Here is a 7,770-nt window from a genome sequence, read left to right as displayed (position 1 = left end):
CTTCATAGAACCCAGCTTCTCGTATTATTTGCTCAGCATACAGGTTGAATAAGTATGGTGAAAGAACACAACCTTGTCGCACACCTTTCCCAATCCTAAAACATTCAGTGTTTTAATAATATTATTATATTTTTCAATCAGCCTAATTCTGCTTTACTGATTTCTGCTTCCCCTTTCATCCCAAGCCACCTGTCTGCCCACATCTCTAACCAAATGCCATCAAGTTCACTCTGATTCATGGGGAGAACTCCATAGGGTTTTCAATGACTGATTCTTCTGAAGCCAGGACTTTCTTCCAAGGAGTCTCTGGGTAGAATCAGACTTGCAGCCTTTTGATGAGTAGCAGAGCCACTAACCATTCACACCACCTAGGGACTCCAGTCACACCCCCAGACCACACTTGAGAGCCATCTGCAGAGGATGGCAGTGCAAACGCAAAACGGCAGGTGCAGACCTGCACAGGACCTTTGTTCCTCACCTCATCCTCACCACAGCACACACACACACACACACACACAACTTCAGCCACCAGGACCTCTGCTGGGCTCCTCAAACACACATGCCCATTCTCTGTTCTCTCCTCCTGGTGTAGAGCTGTTAATAAGCACTGGACTGTTAACTGCAAGGTTGGTGGTTCAAACCCCCCAGTGTCCACTCCTCGGAAACCCTATGTAGGGTCGCTATATAGGCACTTAACAATAGCAACAGTTCCCACCGCACCCTCTCCATAAGAAGTCCTCACCGTCCTCCAGGGTTGGGAGGGAGTCCACTGCAGGCATCATCTCCACCCCACGTGCACAACTGAGGTACTGTGAGGTTCCTGATCTGTGGATGCGCCACACCTTCCTAAGGGCGGGACCACTCCGCAAGACTATGAATTAGAAGCTCTCATACACAGAACTGGGGTGCAGAAGCCCCCCGCGTCTGAGATTGGGAGGGCCGTTGGCATCGAGAGCCTCTCGAAGAAACAGACCCTGGTGGCTATGAAAATGTCCCACCCAAAAATGGAATCTTTGGAAACTGCTTTCCATAATCTCTCTCCAGTCCCACCTTAGACCCAGTGTCATCTCCAGGGGGGTGGGAGCACACCTCCTAACACTCTTAGAGGGGTAACACCAAAATGACTCCAAGGTCTGCAGCGGAGTTTCAGGGGGAGGGGCAGCCAAGGCTAGGATACATGTCATCTGTCACCCAGTGCAATGAACACCACACACACACTCACCAAACAGGGTGCGGCCGGTGGGTGGTCCCTACCAGGAGCCTTTGGGCAGAGAAGAGGGTCTCTGCCTTGACCAGTGGGAGAGGGAAAGAAGTGGAGGAAGCAGGGAGGGGAGACAGGGAACAAAGCCTGGAGCCCCCAGCAGCCCTTTCCCAAAGCACAATACTTGGACATGGGGGCCTGGGTAGGGCGGTCCAGGACTCTCCGGCCAGGGGAGGAGTGTTCAGCTGACAGACCTGCCAATAGGGGTGATAACAACCCTCCTAGGCCAGTATTTAATCAGTTAGAACCTACTGCATGGGGATCCTTGGAATCTGCATTTTAACAAGCGCTCTAGAAGATTCTGGTGCGCATGAAATTTTCACTCCTACAACGAGGGAAAACAAGCTACCCACACCTGAACTTCTGTCCTGGAATCCACTCAGGGAACCTGGCTCTGTACCATTAAAGAGGCTCAACATCTTCATCAGTCAGATAACACGTTACATGGTTCTGGAATCTAAGGGCCAAAGTTGGCAAGGCAGAGGATTGGTGCGTCAGCTAAAAAGATGACCTGGAGAGAGTCTAGGTGGAAACAAAGATCAGTGAGCAACAGACCAAGAATTTTTGTGCTGCCAATAAGTCTAGAGAAAGCTACCAGTAGCGCCTTCGCAAGTGTCCACTCAGCAGAGCTGTTGCCACTGAACTCTCCTTTCATGTCCATTTTTCTGGGCCTGCAACAGATCCCAAGGAAGCCTTGGCAGGTGGAGCCTCATCCACCCTCCCCACCACAAGGCGCTCACAGAGCCACACCAGGTTGGGATTGAACCCTCTGATCGTGGAGCCTCCAGATGAATGCGCATGCCGATGGGGATGTTCTTGTTCAGAGATGGTTGTCCGTCTTAGTGATTGTTTTCTTCATAAGCTGATCATGCACATCTCCTATTAAAAGCTTTCTGTGATTTCTCCAATGTTTATTATACTGGTATCCAGAAGCCTTGCAGACCATGATCTCTGAGCTACAGCTCTGAAAGTACCCAGCCCTGAGACTCTGAAAGACAACCTCTCCCTCCATAAAACAACTCACTGCTCTTTAAAGCATTGTCGAGCTCTTCTTGGATATTTGGGGTACTTTTAATTATTTTGCGCCAAGAGTTCCTCTCATTAAACAGAGAAAGACAGCCCCTCTCCGGATGAATGTTATCTTGATTTTCTTCTCAGTAATGGGGTAGGTGGATTGGCCAGGTGGCATCATTGATGGACTCAAGTGTGGCAGCGGTAGTGAGGTTGGCCCAGGATCGGACATTGTTTCGTTCTGCTGTGCATGGGGTCACTATGAGTTGGTTCCGACTCTATGGCACCAGACAACAACAACAACAATGGAGTATAGGAGACGCTTGCTTCCTTGGATCTGCATAATTCTCCTCAAGAAAACTGAAACATATTCTGAAACACCCACCTGGTGCTGCAAGTCCTGCGTTTGATGTCTCTGGAGAGGAAGAATGACCTTGAGAGAATCCTGACAACCCCAATAGCAGTGACTAGAATTTTCCACTTTGTAAAGGACTCCTGTTGCACTGGACAGCAAGATCAACTTGAACCGCAAGGTCAGTGGTTCAAACCCACCTATGAGTCAGAACAACTGGACAGGACTTAACAACAACAAATAAGGGCAATATCTCTATTGTGTTCATGGATACATTCTGTTGCCCATAGCATGTCCTTGCTCCTAGGAGGTGTCTAAGGAATATTTGTTGAGTTGCATTGAATTGGACTGACAGAGTCACGGACATTTTGTTGCTTGCCTCTCTAACCTCCCTATCTTCTGACAGTACCCTCAAATTTCAGTTTGAATTTCACATTCTCCTAACACGCACTTCATGTCTTCTAAACAGGGTTCCACTCCTGGGCCTATAAGTAGCACTGACCATGAAGAGGTGAACCAACCATCATTCAGGGCCCACCATTACTGGCTCTGCAGTGAATTTATTCATCCAGCACATACTGTGTGCCAGGCAGCGTTGTAGGCGCTAGAGGTACGTACAAAAGACAACAAAATAGACAAGGTTTCTGTCCTTGTGGGGTTGACATTGGCGTGAATGGAAGAAAACTGCGAACCACAAGGTTGGCAGTTCAAGTCCACCAGCTGCTGTTTGGAAACCCTAGACAGGTATACTGTAAGTCAGAACTGACTCCATGGCACGTAACAACTGCCTAATGTAATGGATGGAGGAAAAGTAGCATGTGAGGCAATTTAGGAATATGTTTCAGTTCTCGTGCTTATGAAATCTGGATCAGAACCTTAGTTCAGAGCAGTGGAATGAGTTTGAAAGCTACCAAGATGTATTGATTGGTTGTGTGAGGGGAAGGAAAGACAGGATGTGACTCTGGCTTCGACAGCCAGATGGTTTTGAAAAGAGAAGGACTGGAGAGTGAGAAGCTGGTTTATGGGAGGCCTGAATTCAGTTCCAGTTCCTGTATTCGTGGTGTCTAAGGAGGTGTCATGGAGTCGGTTCTGAGGTGCCATCTTGTTAGTAAATATGTACAAGAACAAAAGTCCTCATCTTTCTTCCATTGAGCTGCTGGCAGACTCAAACCATGGTACTTGTGCTTAGCAGTCCAGTGCTTACCCTACAAATCCACCACACTCCCAGAATAAAACATTGTTGTTCTTGTTGTTGTTAAGTGTTTTTAAGTCAGTTCCAACTCACAGCGACTTTTTATAGGGTTTCCAAGGAGTGGCTGGTGGGTTTGATCCACCGACCTCACAGCTTTGATCCACGACCTCCAGTGCTTATCCTACAACACCACACCAGAAGAAAACATTAAGGAGTGTTAACATTTAAGGGATAAACAGAGAAATAGTTGAAGAGTGTTGTGTCTTGGAGGAAAGGGGAAGAAAGCATTCAAGAGTGTCCCCCAGAAAGGCAGGGACAGAGGGTCTAAGGTTTATATAGTTTGTTGTTGTTGTTAAGTGCCCTCGAGTCAGTTCCGACTCATAGCGACCCTGTAAACAGTTTCCAAGGAGCGGCTAGTGAATTTGAACCTCTGACCTTGTGGTTCAAATCGACCATGTGTTCCAGTGCTTTATCCCACCGCGCCACATCAGGACTCTACAGAGACGCCGAGCAACCCAGTTTATATTGTGAATACAGCGCCACCTAGTGGGGGCGAGAGAGATGAACAATATAGAGAAGACTGATTTTCTGCATCATGTTGTTGTAAAGTTCGGACCCATAGCAACCTGTACAGGGTTTCCGAGGAGCACCTGGTGAGCTTGAACCACCAACCTTGCAATTCAAACGGGTTTGCAGTCTGACGCATAAACCCACAGCACCACACCAGGACTCCCTTCTTGATCATACAAAAGAATTTACCTTAGAAATAAAATTAGAAAAAGAAAACAAGCCAGAAAAAATAAGCTTGATTTGTGCAAAAATTACCCCAATTCTCAGATCTCAAGTCAATATTGTCCATACACACTTCAAGGGAAAAGGAGCAACATAGGAAGTCCTTTGTTGTTGTAAAGTATTGTCCAGTCGGTTCTAACTCATAGCGACTCTATATAGGGTTTCTGAGGAGTGACTGATGAGCTTGAACCATGGACCTTGAGGTTCAAAACGATTTTGCAGTCCAGTGCATTAACCCACAGTACCACACCACGATTCCAGAAAGTCCTTAGAACTAAGTATAACTGTAACTTTAATGTCGCCTGGCATCTCTGCTCCTTCTTAAGTGCACATGGGTGGGATCAAATCTCCATTCCCTGACCCACAGAGTCTCCAATGCCTTCTTGGAGTTATCTTGGAGTTCCCATTCACCTCTGATTCCAGCATCTTTCCTCCTGTGAATTCCTCTCTGGTAACTTACCCCACCTTGGCCTCAACCCAAACACGAAGCAAACCCTTTCTGTCATGCCCGCATTGAGATAGCAAACAAAACTAAAACAGGGCAGACCGACTGGGGTACAACTTACTGATGCCTCTGATGCCTTGGAGAGACGCTGTTAACGTTAGGTGCCATCCAGTCGGTTCCAAACCCACGTACAACAGAACAAATCACTGCCCAGCCCTGCACAGTCCACACAATCATTGTTGCTGCCTCTGTGTGAATCCATCTCGTTGACGACCTTGCTGTTTTTTGTTGAGCCTCTACTTTATCAATTATGATGTCCTTCTCCACAGTGCCGGAGGGTGAGCCCCTCAGGTTGGAAGGCACTCAAAATGCGACTAGGGAAGAGCTGCCTCCTCAAAGTCGAGTTGACTGTGATGAGGCGAATGGAGTAAAGCTTTTGGAACCTTCATTTGCTGATGGGCACAACTCAAGATGAAGAAAAACAGCTGTAAACATCCATTAATAATTGAAACATGGAATGTATGAATTATGAATCTAGGAAAATTAGAAATTGTCAACAATGAAATGGAACATATAAATATCAATATCCTAGGCATTAGTGAGCTGAAATAGACTGGTTTTAGCCATTTTTAATCTGACAATCACATGGTTTACTACGCCGGGAATGATAAATTGAGGAGGAATGGTGTCACATTCATCATCAAAAAGAACAGATCAAGATCTGTCTTGAAGTACAACATTGTCTGTGATAATATAATATCCATACATCTACAAGGAAGACCAAGAAGCTCCAGTACTGTAGTGGTTATGAGTCGGGCTGCTAACCTCAAGGTCAACAGTTTGAAACCACCAGGTGTTCCGCTGGAGAAACGCTATACAGGGTCGCTATGAGTCCGTGCCGACTCCACACCCACCACCACCACCACCACCAGCAGCACAAAGAAAACCAGTTAATAATTCTCCAGGGACTGGACTCTCCTGTCTAAAGTAAATAAGACAGTAGTCTTGTCATCCTCGCTTCTAAGGATATACTTCTTCCAAATCAAATGTGTTTGTTCTCCTGACAGTCCATGATATATTCAATACTCTTCAACAAGATCATCATTCAAAGACATCAGTTCTTCTTCAGTCTTCCTTATTCACTATCCAGTTTTCACATATATGTGAGGCGATTAAAAATACCATGACTTGGGTCAGGCACACCTTTAGTCCTCAAAGTGACACCTTTGCTTTTAAATCCATTCAAGAGGTGTTTTTGCAGATTTGCCCAGTGCACTACGTCATTTGATTTTGTTGACTTCAGCTTCCATGGATGTTGATTGTGGATCTGTCACTTTGGGAAAGATGAAGGTTTTTTCCCACAGCAGTGCAAACAACTTGAACTGAGCATTGAAAAACTCATGGGTAGTTTGACTATTCCACCACATCACGTGGGTTTGCCCGTCCCTGTTCTCTCCTTTCTCCTCTGACACGTTCAGAGGAAAACTGGAATTTTCTCATAGTCTTTTATAGTGAATGATTGCATAATTAATCGTCCAAGCCAAAACACCTTTGAAAGTGCAAAGGACACTATAAATGATTATATACATGCAACTATATATTAAATGGACTCCTGGTTTGGCACTATGGATCAGCATTGGACTGCGAACCACAAGGTCAGCTGTTCAAACCCACAGGCAGCTCCTCGGAAAACCTATACAGGGTTGCTATGATTCGGAACCGACTTGACAACACTTAACATCAACAACAACAAAATATTAAATGCTTATTTGCCTGTCAACTTGCCTTTATGTTACTGGTCGGCTTTGAAAATTATTCTATTCAAAAACTATTTTCAATAATAGCATGTGTCTGTGCACGCAAAACAAAAGGCAAAATTCGAGAAAGAAAGGGTCCTGAGCGTAAATTCAAAAGCACAAGTAGATTGATTATTCTTGTGTGACCTAATCAGGGTGCAGACACATTGGTCTCTAAATCAGTCACCAGTTTTTTCTGAAGAGTGTAGGTTTCAATATGATTTCTTATTTTCAGTTATTTCATAAAATTGCTAGTAATCTTCAAGCCTGCATCTTATGATTTAAAAAAAGTGAAGTTATTAATTGCTTCAGACTGTATTTGTCTCCGTTCTAGGCTGTATTTTTCAAATGAGAATCGTCATCCAAAAAGTGCTAATGTCCCCAGTAAACTCACAGCAAACTCTGCTCAATGGAAGATATTCTAAATTCCTTTTTTTGTTGTTGTTGTTGGTTGTTCTTCAGTGCCGTCCATCCATTTCAACTCCTAGTGATGCTGTGTACACTTCCTGAGGAGCAGGTGGTGGGTTTGAACAGCCAACCCTTTGGTTAGTGATCCAGTGCTTACCTTACAGCATCATATCAGAACTTTTTTTTTGTCACAGATAGGCTCTGTGTCTACTCTGACAGACCAGACTCAACATGGCTAAAACATGGTTTGTTGCGTGTATCATCGTCTATAGGTTAGTCCTTGTTCTGTACCCCCTGAATCCAAAACAGGTCCATTCAGGGGGCCAATCTGGGAGCTGAGAGCCAGCATGGTGTCTCTGGTCTGTCACCCACACATCCAAATCCAGTGGACATTTGCATCCTCATGAATTCCAGAACATTTAATTGTGTTCATGAGAAACCTCTACATAGAACATGGGAACACGGTTAGGAAAGATGTGTGCCAGGATTTTATTCTTTTTTTTTTTTTTTTTT

The sequence above is a fragment of the Chrysochloris asiatica genome, unplaced genomic scaffold, assembly GCF_000296735.1.
Source record: "Chrysochloris asiatica unplaced genomic scaffold, ChrAsi1.0 scaffold00021, whole genome shotgun sequence".
NCBI classification, from domain to species: domain Eukaryota; kingdom Metazoa; phylum Chordata; class Mammalia; order Afrosoricida; family Chrysochloridae; genus Chrysochloris; species Chrysochloris asiatica.
The sequence above is the reverse complement of the archived record's forward strand: the minus strand, read 5'-3'. Positions refer to the sequence as shown.